This window comes from Moschus berezovskii, chromosome 18 (genome assembly GCF_049115385.1).
Source record: "Moschus berezovskii isolate FMDL1 chromosome 18, NW_MosBer_1.0, whole genome shotgun sequence".
In the NCBI taxonomy this organism is placed as follows: domain Eukaryota; kingdom Metazoa; phylum Chordata; class Mammalia; order Artiodactyla; family Moschidae; genus Moschus; species Moschus berezovskii.
In genome coordinates, this window is record NC_142477.1 from 44,944,338 (window position 1) to 44,963,000 (window position 18,663).

Below are 18,663 nucleotides of genomic sequence, written 5' to 3' on the forward strand. Positions count from 1 at the left end.
CAAATCAGTGCAAGGCATTTGCATCCACTTTATGTTCAAAGCACTATATTTTAGTGATTTTTCCCCCCACTGGTTAGTGACAAAAATATGACTGAAAAGAGAAGCTGCTATGTGTTGAGAACTAATGGGAAATTGAGAAAAATTCACTTTCTTAAGGAGTGTGGTCAGTGACCTTCCTTACTATCCAAATGTTTCTGCCATCAGCTCACATGGAGGGAGCATGGCATGGTGGTAAAATGCACACATATAAAAGGCAGACTGCCCGGGTTCAAAACCCAGCTCCACCACTTGTTGGTGCTACAGTCCCTGTGTTAGTTAACCTTTCTGTCCTTCAGTTTGGTTTCCCAGGATTAAATTAATATTTGTAAAGTACTTAGGACTGCCTGGTCCCATTATATATACCACATGTCTTTGTGTAAATACATGAAATGTTGAGATTGTTGTTCAGTGGGGGAAACAAGGGTCTTGAGAGGTTTACACATGTTTCTAAAGTAACAGAATCAGTCAATGGCAGAGACAAGAATATGAGCACTGCCCAGTGCCCTAGTGGAGAGCTGTAGCTCTTAAGAGCAATGTGGGGAATGAAAAGAACTGAGGAACACCAACCAACATTATTAAAGGGAGGATGGGAGCTTGGGAACTAATCATTCATTTATCCAGTGGTTTAGTCAATAAGTAACTATTTAATGCTTACTATGGGCCTTGGCACTGTTAACTTTGCAGAGATGATAAAAATATAAAAGAAATTTATAGAACATTTACTTAACCTGGGTTAGACAAGATGTCTTTTTTTTAGGGCTGGTGACCATTCCACAGAGCACTCTCTTGTCTTAAACTAAAGGACACCTTCTATGCATAGCATGGTATTGTGTAGGCTTTCAGCAGAATTTGAAGATAAATTTGCTTACCTTTGGGTGACAAACTGCAGAAGGTCAATGGAGGGAGTATGATGGGATTCCCTCCTTTAAACATCTACTGGAAGATGATGATGGTAAGATACATTAACTGCCTTGGAAGACACATGATATTCTCTTCTTAGAGAATCTAGGTTAGAGAATGTTCTTGTTGTATTTTATTTTTTTTTTATATTGGAACATAGTCTTTCCTAGTAAGCTCCCTCCGACCTTCACCCATGCCCAAATTAGCATAAAATCAGGCACCTAGGAGGTGACTAGCAAATATTTGGTAATGAAGATGAAGAAGGAGGGAGGAAATGCTCAGGAACTCAGGTCTGGAACTTTCAGGTTCAAACACCAGTCAGTGATATAGTTAGTCGCAGTGATAGAATTCTCAAGCAAATAGTTTCCATTGCATTCACAGGCTAATCAACCCCCCCGTGACTGGAAAATAACAGCTACTTTATGGTCCAGGTACACATGGGAAGAAAAAGTCTTTCCAGGGAAAGCTACTTCATTTTGGAAGAAATAATAGGTAGGCCCTGCCCTGGTCCTAACTCCCTGACATCTTACTCTTGGTCTGCCGCTTCAAAAGCCCTTTCTCTACCCTTGTCTCCTTGAAGCTACTGCCCTCTGTTTTTCTTCACCTCATCATTCTTTAAAAATATTTTTTTCTTTTTTTTATTTTATTGGAGGCAAATTACCTTACATTAATATATTGGTTGGTTTTGTCATACATTGACACGAATCTGCCCCGGATGTACATGTGTTCCCTTTCTTGAACCCCCTTCCCACCTCCCTCTTCCCCATATCCTCCCTCCAGGTCATCCCCGTGCACCAGCGCCAAGCATCCTGTATCATGCGTCGAACCTGGACTGGTGATTCATTTCACATATGATAATATACATGCTACATTGCCATTCTCCCAAATCGTCCCACCTTCACCCTCTCCCACAGAGTCCCAAAGGATGTTCTATATACCTATGTCTCTTTTGCAGTCTTGTATACAGGGTTAAGGTTACCATCTTTCTAAATTCCATATATATGTGTTAGTATACTGTATTGATGTTTTTCTTTCTGGCTTACTTCACTCTGTATAATAGGCTCCAGTTTCATCCACCTCATTAGAACTGATTCAAATGCATTCTTTGTGATGGCTGAGTAATACTCCATTATGTATACGTACCAAAATATGGAATGCTTTACGAATTTGCGTGTCTTCCTTGCACAGGGGCCATGCTATCTTCTCTGTATCGTTCCAGTTTTAGTATATGTGCTGCTGAAGCAAGCACTGTTCTTGTTTTAAATGTAATTGGCAGGGAGCTTCAGTTCAGTTCAGTTCAGTCGCTCAGTCGTGTCTGACTCTTTGCGACCCCATGAATCACAGCACGCCAGGCCTCCCTGTCCATCACCAACTCCCGGAGTTCACTCAAACTCATGTCCATTGAGTCGGTGATGCCATCCAGCCATCTCACTCTCTGTCGTCTCCTTCTCCTCCCGCCCCCAATCCTTCCCAGCATCAGAGTCTTTTCCAGTGAGTCAACTTGTCGCATGAGGTGGCCAAAGTATCGGAGTTTCAGCTTTAGCATCAGTCCTTCCAATAAACACCTAGGATTAATTTCCCCCAGAATTTAAGCCACAAGTTTGGCATAGTGCCCCCTGCCTCCCACCAGATTAGCTCAACTGTGGGTTGTACAAATGCTGTTGCATGAAAATAGAAGTATTTGGTACAGATATGCATAGTCAGACAACATCTAGATTCATGGTTTCAGGTATAGATAAATGTTTTAAGAATGATATTGACAAATTAGAGGACATTTAGAAGCCAGTGCCAGAATTGTGTAAGGGAAAGAAACTGTGCCAAGTGTTTAACAGTAGAAAGAGAATTAAATGTTTAATTGGAACTTGATATGTTCATAAAAAGACTGTCATTGGTAGAGTAAAAAAAGTGTCCTTTTAAAAAAAATTTAATTAAAGTATAGTTGATCTGCAGTGTGCTAATTTCTGCTGTATAGCTAAGTGATTCAATTATACATATATGTTCTTTTGCATTTTGGCTTATCACAGGATATTGAATATAGTTACGTATACTATACAATAACACTTTGTTGTAATAGTTTTCCTTGGCTAATACCAAACTCCAATCCTTCCCTCCTACACTCCTCTTCCCCCTTGGCAACCACAAGTCTGTTCTCTATGTTTTTGAGTCTATTACTGTTTCATAAATATATTTATTGGTGTCATATTTTAGATTCTACATGTAAGTGATACCATGTGCTATTTGTCTGTCTTATTTCATAATATGATGATTTCTGGTCCATCCATATTGCTGCAAATGGTATTATTATTCATTCTTTTTATGGCTGAGTAATATTCCAGTGTGTTTGTGTGTGCACACTACAGAAGAGGGTTGTTCTTGCTTGCTTCCTGGGCAGGAGTGGTAGTTCAGTTCAGTTCAGTTCAGTCGCTCAGTCGTGTCCGACTCTCCGCGACCCCATGAATCACAGCACGCCAGGCCTCCCTGTCCATCACCAACTCCCGGAGTTCACTCAAACTCATGTCCACAGAGTCGGTGATGCCATCCAGCCATCTCATTCTCCGTCGTCCCCTTCTCCTCCTGCCCCCAACCTTTCCCAGCATCAGAGTCTTTTCCAGTGAGTCAACTCGTCGCATGAGGTGGCCAAAGTATTGCAGTTTCAGCTTTAGCATCAGTCCCTCCAATGAACATCCAGGATTGATCTCCTCCAGAATGGACTGGTTGGATCTCCTTGCAGTATAAGGGACTCTCAAGAGTCTTCTCCAACACCACAGTTCAAAAGCATCGATTCTTCGGCGGTCAGCCTTCTTCACAGTCCAACTCTCACATCCATACATGACCACGGGAAAAACCATTGCCTTGACTAGACAGACCTTGGTTGGCAAAGTAATGTCTCTGCTTTTTAATATACTATCAAGGTTGGTCATAACTTTCCTTCCAAGGAGCAAGCGTCTTTTAATTTCATGGCTGCAATCAGCATCTGCAGTGATTTTGGAGCCCAAAAAAATAAACTCTGACACTGTTTCCACTGTTTTTCCATCTATTTCCCATGAAGTGATGGGACCAGATGCCATGATCTTTGTTTTCTGAATGTTGAGCTTCAAGCCAATCTTTTCACTCTCCTCTTTCACTTTCATCAAGAGGCTTTTGAGTTCCTCTTCACTTTCTGCCATAAGGGTAGTGTCATCTGCATATCTGAGGTTATTGATATTTCTCCCGGCAATCTTGATTCCAGCTTGTGCTTCTTCCAGCCCAGCGTTTCTCATGATGTACTCTGCATATAAGTTAAATAAGCAAGGTGACAATATACAACCTTGACGTACACCTTTTCCTACGAGGCACTAAAGCCTAGAAGTGGGAAAATGTAAGGAAGATTTCCTAAATAGTAAACTCAGACTCCAAGGAAATGGCCTGCCAGGTAAGCAGGGGCTCTCTGAGAGTGAATCTTTTTGCAGCCAGACGAACAAGCTTCTGGACCCTGAGGACTAGAGTCCTACTGCTGGATGGGAGGTTCAACCAGATCACCTTGAAGGTTCCTTCTATTATAAGTATCTGCTACGATGATTTCATGACTTGGATGTCATCTCCAGTGCTGTTCTTACACTGGTTACTCTGAATAATGTTAAAAGTCAGTGTTTGCCTAAAGACTGAATGCACTGCTGTGCCCATCAGCATGATTTTTGCCATAAAAGCAGTTGAGGCTAAGAGTGAAACTCTTCTTTCTAAGCCGGAGAGATATGAATGGTGCAAAGATCAGATTTCTCTGTGGCCGAAAAGAATTTGCTTTTGGGCCTTGTTGCATATATTGTAGGTCATAACCAGAACCTAATTGTAGGTCATAACCAGAATCTAATTGGCCACCTGATGTGAAGAACTGACCGATTTGAAAAGACCCTGATGCTGGGAAAGACTGAAGGCAGGAGGAGAAGGGGAAAACAGAGGATGAGGCGGTTGGATGGCATCACCGATTGAATGGACATGAGTTTGAGTAGGCTCCAGGAGTTGGTGATGGACAGGGAGGCCTGGTGTGCTGCAGTCCATGGGGTTTCAAAGAGTCAGACGTGACTGAATTGACTGAATTAGATGATCTGTATAATGTGCATTCAGAAGATGAGGCCTTATTCTTAGGTGAAGCTCAGGAAAGCTGGTAAATGAACTAGAATGGCCTTTTGAAGTGTATCTGCCCAGCAGTGAGCTTCTGAGAGGAGCCCTTTTCCGGCCGTGGAAGTGCTTGGTCTAAGAGATCATGTGCTTCAGCTGCTGTCAGGGGAGCCAGTCACTTGCTGGTATGGTCAGGACTGAACCTTTGCGACACACCTTCTAAGGGAGGTGTTGCAGGTAGCCCCGGAAGCAGGCAGAGGTCTTTGGCAAGTTCTGAATGAAGCATTATTTCTCTGACCTGAGCCAAGAACTACAATAAAAGATCCTCTTTGGACTTAAGTTCCTTTTTTCTTAAGTGCGAAGTAAGTTTTGATTGCTAACAGTACATTCTGTGAAAGAGAACATCATGGTAATATGTACCCTATGAAAACTGGGTGCTCAGACAAGATGATCAAGGAGGTGTGAGTAGTATTTTGAGGGCTGAGATTCTGTATTTTTAGGAACAATATTTTAATTTTCTACAATATATTTTCCTTTTTTTTACCTTTTGATTTTGAGTTATTATGTCTCTTTGAGTCATAATAAGTCTTTCTCAGGGTTAAGGGGATCAAGTAAAGGGATAAGGCTTATTCTTGGGCTGGAATTTCCCCCTGAGTTAGCTGTAATGCAGGCTGCAGAGATTTAGGGTAAGAACAGAGGCAGGTGTGGTATGAAACTACTGGGAGAGATCCTAGCAATGTGTTGTCATGGTCATTTCATTTATTTTTAATGTAATTTTGTTTTATTTTCAAGTTATTTTTTAAATAGGAGTATAACTGCTTTACCATGTTCTGTTTCTGCTGTACAACAACATGATTCAGCTATATGTTGATATGCATATATCTCCTTCCTCCTGAGCCTCCCTCCCCTCCATCCCATACCCCTCTAGGTCCTCCCAGAGCACTGAGCTATTTTTTCTAAAACTGCAAAACATAATGTATTTCAACCATCGAGAGTTGATTAAAATCACTACCTCCTTCCAGTTCAACTTGCCCTCCTATGTGCTTGCCGTCAGGTAGGTGGCATTGAAGTGAACGTGGTGCTTTGTATATGTTATAAGGTATATTTTTCTTAAATATTTTCCAAGTTGCGTAAGTTTCGGGCCTTACAAACATGGATCTTCCCCTGGGGTTAGGAATGCAGTAGATAATGAATCAGAAATTGCCCCTAACAGAGTCAGCCAAAATGTCAAGTCGCGAGTGAAAGTGAATTGGCATCTGTATTCCTACCAGTTTCTGACAGTAGGCACACAGAGTTATTCCCTCATCTTAAAGATCTGTTTTGAACAGGAATGTCCTTTGCATGGTATACTTTTATGTATTGGTTAAGAGAAATACATGATATTAAATATTTAAAATCATGCATTCTTAAAAATAATGCAGATTGACAATGAGTTGTGTGAAAATAATGATGAGAGACTGCTGGTGGAAGAAATTAACTGTATTCTCCCTTTTCCCCTGCTACTTTCCGTAATTATAAAACCTTTCCCTCAAGTTCCCTTCTGAGAGAGAAATGCAGCCAACAAAAATTTAGCAGAAGCTGGAGGAAATTTACAGCGCTCCAGGGTGGAACTGTCTCTGATAGACTATCAATGGAATCTTGTGAGGTGAGGGTCTCTTATGCCTTTTCCCCTTCTCTCTTCATGCATTTGTGGTTCTTGTTACTGTCACACTTACTCTCTTTTTATTTGTCTGAGTACACAGTTTGCAAATGAGAAGTCTGTCCAAGGAGTCTGAGCTTGGTGAATAAGGGTTCCTTTTAGCCCTGTCTGTGAGTTTCTGATTCTGAGAGATCTTTGAAGATAAATTTTATCTCAACATGTAAAAAGTTTCTTTATAACATTCAAAAAAGCCATCTTATTGTTGGTGATAAGGATTACTGAGGAAAGAGATAATCATTCATTATATCAACTGTTTCCCAAATGATAGTAGTTAACATGTTATGGAAAGGAGCCAAGCCTAAAAGAGATGCTCATTTAATGAGGCCAAGTGATGGCGTGATAACTAAGGAAAAACTTAACAAGGCAAGTCTTAAGCCGGTGTCCAAAACATTATCATTAACGTAAAGTTGAGTAGCTATTTGATCAATTCACCCAGATCTGAACTCTCAAAACTCAAGCACTGTCATTCTGTCAGAGCACTGTCAGAGAAAAGATTAAAAACCGATGATTGTAATTGTTGGCTATCTTGTAATCCTGGGCTATATCCCAAGGGTCGGATTTGACCCCGATTTTTATCTTGTGTTTAAAACCAGCCATGGCAGTCTCTGTGCTCAGCACAAAGAACTTATTAATGGTGGTAAATGTGTTTTAAACACTCTCCTCTGGAGAGTTTGTGGCCCTTTGGACTCTTTATGCTGTGGACATTCTTAAAAAGCCCAGAAAGGGCATCTTTTATAGACAAACATGCGTCTTATTCCACGTGAACTTAGAACTCAGTGAAACACTGTTCTTTGGACTAAACTCTCAGGACTCATGTACATGGCATACAATTCATTAACTGAAAATACGATCCATCCTTCACCTTGGGTAGGACCACAGATGTCCACTGTTTGGATGCCGTTTTACTCTTGTAGTGTGGATGGTTTTCACAAGCTGTAAAAAGTGATCAGAAATAAATGCTTTGCAGAAGAGGGAGGTTTGACATTATGATTGTCTAGCTTGTAACCTTACTCCTGCAATTGTGAAATCTGAGCAAGATGAAAAGATGTTTTCTGTGCATTCTCTTCCAGAAATTCAGAGCTGCTGCTCTTCTGGCTTAAGTGTAACCATGCTGCCCTGAGGAGAGCTCAGAACTGCTTTTAAATTCAAGAGGACAGCTGCTTTCTGATCACTCAGACCCTCTGAGGCCTGACCCAAGACAGAAAAGGGGTTCTCGGCAGAGGCCCTCTGCCAGAGATTCAATATATGAATTTTACCATGAGATTACAAAGTTGGCCCACTTATAAAAGGTTAATCGAAAGTTCACTGTATGGTGTTCTTCCTTTCTTCTGATGGAATCAATTTAAATTCTGGCCTCTGAGCAACAAGATTTATTTTTCAAAGAGGCAAGCAATCCTTCTGCCAGGTAGTCCCAGAAATGCCTCTAATCTAATGGCAGGAGTAAGGGAAATGGAAGAGTTAGATACTCTAAGGACAATTAACACCTTTACTTTAAAGCCAGCCAAGAAGTCTGAGATAAACTTTTACCCCAAATTCAGTATTTATGAACTGCTGAAAATGAAATAAAAGTTGTCCTGGCACTGGACTGGTTGATAAAATTACACCATCAAATTTGCCCATTATTTTCAGGCTGCTGAAAATTATTTGAAAAATCAATCTCAGAGCTAGAAAAAGGTCTTGTCTTTCCGTCATCAGTCTAGCGTCTGCAAATCCACGCTGGGCTGTTTCCACTCCTACGCTTGCCCTGCCCTTTCTCACTCTCTACCTTCGTGGTCTTCATCTGTTGATTTTTCTCCCTCTTTGGGATCTACCTCCACTGTCCCTTCAACATGAAGGCTCTCTTGTTTTCCTTACTTAGAATTAGTTGCTAATACCTCATTGTTCTCTAGGCATTGTGTATTATCAATATGCCTATCATAGCCTTTACTGTAATCTGCTGTGTACTTACGTATTGGGTTGTCCAAAATGTTCGTTTGGGTTTTCCGTACAATATTATTTTCCCCCTTCCCTTGTTGTTTGAATAAATGAATAGCTAGGTACAAAGCTAGAGGAGAAAATGAACTCTGAAGATGTTTAATAACCTTCCCAGGGCCACACAGAGTTGTGGGCTTCACTGAGTCTTTAAGTTTCCTTCCAGTATAATTTCTCCCCTATTTTAATGCCAATAAATCTTTTCTTTTTGCCTAATTTGATTCATTCTATACCCTGGTAACTCAGATGGTAAAGAATTTGCCTGCAATACAGGAGACCTGAGTTCGATCCCTGGGTTAGGAAGATCCCATGGAAAAGGGAAAGGCAACCCACTCCAGTATTCTTAACTGAAGAATCCCATGGACAGAGGAGCCTGGGGCCTGGCAGGTTAAGTCTATTGGATCATAAAGAGTCAGACACGACTGAGTGACTAAAACACACAGCATACATACATACATGTATATATAAACACACACACATATATATAATATACAAACAGTCCCTTTCTTATAATAAAGCTGTCTTTCCAGGGCCCTAGTTGGTTACATGAAGATCAGAATGCAGTTTTACATAGATTCCATATTACCGTGGAGGGAAGTCACACTCAAAAGCCACCTCACAAGAAGGCTGCTAATTCGGAAAGGTGTGCTGACCAGCTTCACATGGGCCTAGCTCAACTCAGCTAGCCTTCCCTGAGGTCCTCACCTCTGTCCCACATTCCTCTCTGCAGCTGTTCTGAATCTCCAGCCCTGAAGTCCTGGCCCCACCTCCTTGTGGGACATCAGCACATGATGTGGTTTACCACTTTTACTAAGATGGTTTAGGTCTGTGGTTCTTAAACTTTAATCTGTTTAAAAATCACATGGCACAATTTGGGGCTTGCTGTAATATAGCTTCCTGAGTCTTATCCCCAGGGATTCTAATTCAGGTGGTCAGGGCGGGGCTCCTGAGATTGCTTTTCTAACAAACTCGCAGGTCCTACCAGAGGACCTCCCTTTGAGAACCCTGACTTAGACCATCTTATACGATAGGGTATCTTCAACACGAAACTGTCCAGATTTTTATCCTCCCTCTTTTTTATTTTTTTTCTGAATGCTGACCTACAGAAGCCTTATTCTCTTCTCAAGCTGAACCTTATCACTACCAATTTTTTATTTTGTCCGTTTCAGGACACTGCTCCAGCATTTAACCCTCTTTGTGCATTTTTTACATCATCCACTCTAATGCCTTTATTTCTTTACTACTTTATTAACAAAACTGCTTAAATTTCCTCTGTCAGGTGTACTATTTAAGATACACTTGAGCCTTGAACAAAATGGGTTTAAGCTGCGCAGGTCTGCTCATGCTACAGATTTTTTTCAATAGCAGATACTGCAGTACTACATGATTCATGATTGGGTGAATCCATGGATACGAAGGAACAGCAAATACAGAGGGCCAATTATAAGTTATACTCAGGTTTTCAACTGTTGCAGAGTCAGTCAGCACCCCTACCTCCTGCCTTCTTCAAGGGTCAGATACATGTAGCCGTGTCTAGTGATTATAAATGAATTAATATTTCTGTAAAGATGCATGACTATTTTGGTTCTCTAGGAATTGTAGTTTGGCTTCCAAGTTTGTCTTTTTGTTTGTTTGTTTTGTGGAATGGATGGAACTGACTAATGACATGTCATAAAAGAAAGTGAACTTGAACCTCCCTGTATCCTAAGAAAGGTCTGTAACTCTAAGAGGTATTCAAACGGCACACTAGGTTCAGAGATCTGAATTTGCTCCCCTCTGAGGCACTGCAATATAGATACGCCAGGCAAAGGCACTCTGCCTCCTCTAGGCAGTTAGAAGTGGGGGAAGTGAGGACCAAGCGTACTTCAAAAATTTCGCAGTGAACCACTTTGCATTCTGATTGTTTTCCTTAAGAACTTTGCATAAGGATGCTATGTCTGTTCTTCGTCACTGATACCTTTCATTTGCGTTGTCACATAATTAATCTTGACTATAAATCATAAGTGTACCAGATCATTCTAAATTGACTCATTTCTGCCTGTGTTCTTAATATTAAGTCTTTTCCTAATTCAGTATTGTTGTTCTTTGGATGACTGAGGAATCAGATAGAGCATTTATGTAAGACATATAAAAGAAATGGAAACTTTTCTACTTTATTTTCTAAAATTGGTTATATTCCTATGACATGTGCACCTTGATTGGTTCACATATAACTAATTCAACACTATTTAAATTATCTGGCAGAAACCTAGTGAAACGTTGTCTTCTACTTAAGATGTATATTCTTTAACCTACCATATTTTATTCCTTCTGGATCCTTAATAATATTTTGATACAGGGCTCTGAACTTATTAACCAGTGATAATTGAATGAATTAATGGTAGTCATGAGCAGCATAATGTAAAGCGCTCAGTTCAGTCGCATCTGACTCTTTGCGACCCCATGGACTGCAGCACGCCAGGCCTCCCTGTCCGTCATCAACTCCCCGAGTTCACTCAAACTCATGTCCATCAAGTCGGTGATGCCATCCAGCCATCTCATTCTCTGTCATCCCCTTCTCCTCCTGCCTTCAATCCTTCCCAGCATCAGAGTCTTTTCCAATGAGTCAGTTCTTCACATCAGGTGGCCAAAGTATTGGAGCTTCCAACTTCCCTTCAAATGTCTCATTTATTTTAATTCAAAGGATGCTTTTAAAATATTTAATGGTATGATATTATTCAAATTATTTCTCTTTTCTCTGCATGATTTATAAAAATACTTGCTTTTCATTACTTAACAGTTTATATTTTTAAATCCAAAAGATGAGTTCCAGAGCATCACTTCACAAATTTGCAGAAAGGAATCTTCTGCTTAATGATAGCTTCTATAGGCTTAGTAATTCATAATCCATTTTTTCTCCTTGTTTTAAATATGCTATATTGTCACATCAGTTTTCTTCAGCAAATATCATAAATGAGACTGTCATTTTTCATGGGGAATCTCAGTAGTCAAAATCCAATGACTGAACTCGCTTCCCATTGCTCCTTAAAGGACCAAAGTAGTTCTGGAGTCTGGGAATGTCAAAAGGTTCTCTTCCCAGGGGAGCAGTTTTATCAAATAGAATATTCTTTTAAAAAAAACAAAACAAAATAGGATATTATAATCAGTGTTTTTTAGTGTATTGGTTTAGTGTATAGGAAACATTTTCTATGTCTAGTTCATTGGCAATTGGCTGTTGTTTTTAACTAATATATTTATTTTTAAGCCTTGGCAAACAAATTTAGGCCAAGAAAAGCTTCATCTTCTGTGACTATTTTGGACATCGGGCTTACCTTTTTTGTGACTCAGTTTCCAAATTGGCGCAGAAGAATATGCCTACCTATCACAGTGCAGTTCATCAGTAGGATTAAAATGAATAGAGATCATGATATACAGCACCATTAGTAAAAGGCCTTTAGAGACCAAATCACACAATTATAAATCAACACAGATGACCTACCAAAGGTCGAATTCCTAGATGTGGTTTCTTGAGACAGCGGGCCAGATTTGTATCACTCTTCCCTGACACTCACCAAAAATCAGTTAAGAGGTAAATGCTATTTATCCTTCTGTGTAGGAAGACTGAGTTATTATACCCATTAACCTGTAGGCAGAATAGTATTTGAAACACTAATAAAGATTACTGCCTATGTAACTTAAAGCCCCTGAAAATGAAGCTTCAGTTCAGTTCAGTCGCTCAGTCGTGTCCAACTCTCCGCGACCCCATGAATCACAGCACGCCAGGCCTCCCTGTCCATCACCAACTCCCGGAGTTCACTTAAACTCATGTCCACAGAGTCAGTGATGCCATCCAGCCATCTCATTCTCGGTCGTCCCCTTCTCCTCTCGCCCCCAACCTTTCCCAGCATCACAGTCTTTTCCAGTGAGTCAACTCGTCGTATGAGGTGGCCAAAAAATTGCAGTTTCAGCTTTACCATCAGTCCTTCCAATGGACACCCAGGATCGATCTCCCTTAGAATGGACGGGTTGGATCTCCTTGCGGTACAAGGGACTCTCAAGAGTCTTCTCCAACACCACAGTTCAAAAGCATCAATTCTTCGGCGATCAGCTTTCTTCACAGTCCAACTCTCACATCCATACATGACCACGGGAAAAACCATAGCCTTGACTAGACGGACCTTTGTTGGCAAAGTAATGTCTCTGCTTTTTAATATATTATCAAGGTTGGTCATAACTTTCCTTCCAAGGGTAAGCGTCTTTTAATTTCATGGCTGCAATCAGCATCTGCAGTGATTCTGAAGCCCAAAAAAATGAAGTCTGACACTATTTCCACTGTTTTTCCATCTATTTCCCATGAAGTGATGGGACCAGATGCCATGATCTTCATTTTCTGAATGTTGAGCTTCAAGCCAACCTTTTCACTCTCCTCTTTCACTTTCATCAAGAGGCTTTTGAGTTCCTCTTCACTTTCTGCCATAATGGTAGTGTCATCTGCATATCTGAGGTTAGACTGTTGATATTTGTCAATGGTTCTGAACATGTGCATATCATGAAACTTTTCTGTCAAAATTCAACTTGAAACTTTCAGCTTATCTTGTCCACAGTAGAAATTGAAAAGAGATACTCATCTTTGGATATAATTTTTTTAGATATAATTGACATAATATATGTTAGTTTCAGATATGTAGCAGTGATTGATATTTGCATATATGGTGAAATGATCACAATAATTCTAGTTAACATACATCACCATATATATTGTAGTTACAAAACTTTTTTTCTTGTGGTAAAAACTTTTAAAATCTACTCTCAGCAACTTTCAAACATACAATACAGTATTAACTATATTCATTATGCTGTATACTGTATTCTCATGTCTTATTTTAATACCTAGAAGTTTGTACTTTGTGACCTGCTTCTCCATTTTGTGTCCCTTCCCTTGGTCCACCCTTGCCCACTTTTGACAACTGCCAATTTATTCTCTGTATCCATGAGCTCAGGGTTTTTTGTTACTTAGTTTTGTTTTATTTAGATTCCACATATAAATCATATGGTATTTGTCTTTCTCTGACTTGTTTCGCTTAGCATAATGCTCTCAGGGTCCATCTGTGTTGTTGCGAGTGGCAAGATTTCATTTCTTATGGCTGAATAATATCCCCTTATGTATATATACCACATTTTCTTTATCCATTCATCTATCACTGGAAACTTAGGTTGCTTTCATATCTTAGCTATTGTAATAATGCTGCAGTGAACATGGGGATGCATATATCTTTTTGAGTTACTGTTTTCATTTTCTTCAGGTATAAATATCCAGAAGTGGAACTGCTGAGTTATATGGTAGTTCAATTTTTAATTTTTTGAGGAACCTCCAGACTGTTTTCAAGAGTGGCTATACCAATTTATTTTCCCACCAACAGTACATGAGGGTTCCCTTCACATCCTTGCCAACACGTTTTATTTCTTATCATTTTGATAGTAGGCATTCTAAAAGGTGTGAGGTGATTTTGATTTGATCATAGTGGTTTTGATTTGCATTTCCCGGATGATAAGTGATGTTGAGTACCTTTTCATGTACCTGTTGGTCATCTGTATATCTTATATGGAAAAATATTTGTTCAGATCCTCTACCCATTTCTTTGCTTCTGTGGTGGCTCAGATGGTAAAGATTCCACCCATGATTCAGGAGACCTGGGTTCAGTCCCTGGGTTGGGACGATCAGCTGGAGGAGGGCATGCCCCGCCGCCACCCCAATATTCTTCTGTGGAGAATCCCCATGGACAGAAGAGCCTGGTGGACTGCAGTCCATGGGGTTGCAAAGAGTCAGGCATGACTGAGCGACTAAGCACATAGCACATCTAACCCATTTTTAAATCAGATTTATTTTTGTTGTTGAGTTGTATGAGTTCTTTGTATATTTTGGATATTAACCCGTTATCAGGTATATGTTTTGCAAATACTTTCTGCCATTTGGTAGATTTTCTTCATTTTGTTGCTGGTTTCCTTTACTGTGCAGAAGCTTCTTAATGTGCTTTTCTCCAACTTGTGTTTTGTTTCCTCTGCTTTAGTGCCGAATCCAAAAAATCTTCCCTGAGACCAGTGTCAAGGAACTGACCGCTTATGTGTTTTTAAAATCTTATGGTTTCAGCTCTTGTTTTCAAGCCTTAAATCCATTTTGAGTTAATTTTTGTGTCTGGTGTAAGACAGTGGTCTAGTTTCATTCTATTGCAGGTAGCTGCCCAGTTTTCCCAGCACCATTTAGAGACTGTCCTTTCTCTGTTGTACATTCTTGGCTCCTTTGTTCTAAGCTAATTAACCATATTTTGATGATATACAAGGCTTTAATATCTGGATTTTCTCTTCTGTTCACTTGATCTGTGTGTCTGTTTTATGTTCATACCATACTGCTGCTACTGCTACTGCTGCTAAGTCACTTCAGTCGTGTCCGACTCTGTGTGACCCCATAGACGGAAGCCCACCAGGCTCCCCCTTCCCTGGGATTCTCCAGGCAAGAACACTGGAGTGGGTTGCCATTTCCTTCTCCTACTTAAGATAATTAGCTAGGTGAAAACAGAAGTAGAATATGGGATTGAAATAAAGAAAAATCTCCTTACCTTTTCTGTTAGAAACCTAAGTGAGTGATTACAGAGCCTAGCTCTCCATAATTTCTAAGTAGCTAAATATAGGCTACCACACACATACAAACACACAGTGTTTTATGCATTGAATGTCACTTTACTGAGAAGCATATTTTTGTTAATTCAACAACAAAAAGAACTTTTGAGCTTGCCTCTATTGTGTAGAGAGCTGCTTTGGTAATCATCCCCTGCACTGATACAAATTATCATTGGAGTTTCATTTGGATTCTGAGCTTAAGCATTTTGAGCTGTTCTCTCCAGTTTCAGAAGTTATGGCCATTCATCTTCATAAATAAGACTTTTAAAATAGGACAAAGCTGTAAAATAAACATGTGAGAGCAGTGTTGGATGTGCCCAGCTGAATAAACTGCCCATCTATTTAGCTTTTTGAACTCTAAACTTCATTGAAATACCCTGTTTTTTTGCTTCTCTAACTGAACTGAAGGAAAAGAAGGCAAAAGTCAGCCATTACGGTGGATTCTAAAGAAAAATATAGCAGGCACATTTTGGTAAGAGATATTTCTTCATGGAAAACTACAAAAATTGGGCAAGTACTTGCAGCTTACCAGTAGAACTTGAAAGAGGAAATACAAAATGAACTTCTTAGCCTGTGGAATGGTGTGGGTAAGTTTTGATTACTGAGATGTTCAGAAATCCAGCATTTACTCAAGTACTGGAATGGCTCATGTGGTCACCTGTGGCTTATACTTTAGTTCTTCCAGAAGGATTAGGTTGTGTGCTACCTAAGACCACATTTACTCTTAGTAATGGGATCACCACTTGAATTATGAGTGCTATATACAAATGTTTAGAAGAGCCTCACTAATTTCTCAGAATTAAACAAACTATGATTATAACCCTGGTCTAGAAATCTGAGTTAGCTTGGCAAAACTATGTTTTGCCATTGAATCCACCTGACTGTATTTGCATTTGTGACAGCTGGTGTGGCCTTGATTGGCATATGCCACTTTGACAACCTCTAAATGCAAAATTAAAGATCAGCAAGTCTTGGTTAGGTGAACTGTGCTTCAAAGAAGTAGATACCCTAGCAAACAGCCTTATCTTGGCCCCCAGTTTCTTGCCTGGCTGTGCCATATCATAGGTGTAACAGATTTGTTTCTTTAAGAAAAGTAATCTTGCATGTTTTTACTTTTTAAAAAAGAGAGTGCCCTCCATCCACTACCAAAAGCACTACGGTAGTATCCATTTGTTTTGCATCTTGTAACTGCACAGATTCAAAAGTCACAATTACAAGCATGTTTCCTGAAATAAATCCGAACTATGAAATATGACAATACCACAATCTCTAAGGGAAGCTAGTTTGATGTTCAGTTCAGTCGCTCAGTTGTGTCCGACTCTTTGCGACCCCATGGGAACCATTTTTCTGTGTTTTTTAATCATCAGAACAACCTAACTGTTGAAGAAAATGTGAAGGTTTTAATTTTGAAATAAGTCTGGCATTTCAGAAGAAACACATGAATCTTTCTTGGGGAGGAAAAATGTAAGTTCCATTTTGGACACTGTAAATGACATTACCAGCTGTTGTCATAATATTTCTAACATCCCCAAAGGATTAATTCCAGGCCCAGACAGCTCATTGGATGAGCAGAAACAACCATAGAAGTAAACACTGGTGCTTATGCCCTGACATTGTGAAATTAGGCAGGAGACCTCTGGAATTGGCTATCTAGCCAACAGTGGATTATCATGCCCGTGGATTATTCACTTTGTGGATTATCTGCAGAAGTTTTAGTCTTGAACTTTCTCTCCTTTGCTGCTCAGCCCTCTAAATTTCCTGAGTATACCACTATACAGAGAATCTCATTTAAATGTAACCTTTTCGTGAATATTCATTAAGTACTCAAGAATAGAAATCAAGAGCAGTCAAGGTGGAAATACAAGCCTGTAGAAACAGAGGCATGAGCAGGATGAAACAGACATGAGTTTCAGAGGTGGGTGGACATGGATTCAAACCTAGTTCTGTTGAACTATGGCCTTAGACCCATTACTTCCATTTCCTAAGGCTGTTTCCTTTTCTAGAAAATATGGATACTAATACTCTGTGGCAAAGTTCTTTTGAGAATAGAAATGTGTATACAGTCTTTGGATCGCTGCATGGTGGCTGTTTTTCTGGGTCAGACATACTTTTATGTATATTTTCTATGAGACAGAATATGTAAAGTGCTAAGTGAGGAGAGTCCAGTTTCCCCAGGCCCAGCAGGAGGCGTGGATGAGGAAGTCTGCCCTCCAAGGCATGGGATCAAGCTGGGGCCAGGCATATGGGCAGGACTTCACCAACCAGGCCAAAGGAGAGCACATTCATGGGGGCGGGTGTAGGTCCCACTAAGGAGTGAAGACAGGAATGCTACAGTGTTTTCAAGGCAAAAGATTAGGTAGTTTAGGTAAGACTGGAGACCTTGAACAGCAGGCAGACTAGGGCTTCGTGAAAGAGTGACCACTGGCTGGAGGAAAAGAAAACCCACAAGGCCTCCTTTCTCCCCTGCCTTCCCTCCTGGGCTTCCCAGGTGGCACTAGTGGTAAAGAACTGGCCTGCCAATGCAGGGAAGGGGTGCGGTTTCGATCCCTGGATTGGGAAGATCCTCTGGAGGAGGGCATGGCAACCCATTCCAGTATTCTCGCCTGGACAAGCCTGTGGCCAGAGGAGCCTGGCAGGCCGTAGTCCATGGGGTCGCAGAGTCGGACAGCACTGAGTGACTAAGCACACACCTCCCCTCTCGCCCTGCGTCGTGTTCAGGCAGCTCTGGCTTTCCTTGCATTCTGTTTCTATTGCTGTTGCCGTCCAGTTGCCCGGTCGTGTCTGACTCTTTGCAGCCCCATGGACTGCAGCATGCCAGGCCTCCCTGTCCCTCACCATCTCCCGGACTTTGCCCAAGTTCACGTTCATTGCATCAGTGATGCATCCAGCCGTCCCGTCCTCTGATGCCCTCGTCTCCTTCTGCCCTCTATCTTTCCCAGCATCAGGGACTTTTCCAATGAGTCATCTGTTCACATCAGATGACCAAAGTACTGGAGCTTTAAACACGTATATTGTCATATGTGAAACGAATCACTAGTTCAGGGTCAATGCATGTTATAGGATGCTCGGGGCTGGCATGCGGGGATGACCCAGAGGGAGGATAAAGGGAGGAGGGAGGTGGGAGGGCGGTTCAGGAGGGGGAACTTATGTAAACCCGGGGCAAATTCATATCAATGTATGGCAAAACCAACCAATATAATATTGTAAAATAATTTGCCTCCAATAAAAAATAAATTAATTACCAAAAAAAAAAAAGTGTCAGTCCTTCTAGTGAGTATTTAGGGTTAATTTCCCTCAAGATTGAC

At 40.6% G+C, this 18,663-nt stretch overlaps 1 protein-coding gene and 1 non-coding gene across 5 annotated transcripts in view; one reads left to right on the plus strand and one right to left on the minus strand.

Moving 5' to 3' along the window:
- Positions 1–18,663, plus strand: part of GHR (growth hormone receptor) — a 333,700-nt gene that overhangs the window by 43,889 nt on the left and 271,148 nt on the right. The window lies entirely within an intron of this gene.
- On the minus strand, positions 2,083–2,188 carry LOC129553442 (U6 spliceosomal RNA). Its single transcript, XR_008685467.2, has one exon. It is a non-coding gene; the product is annotated as a U6 spliceosomal RNA (small nuclear RNA).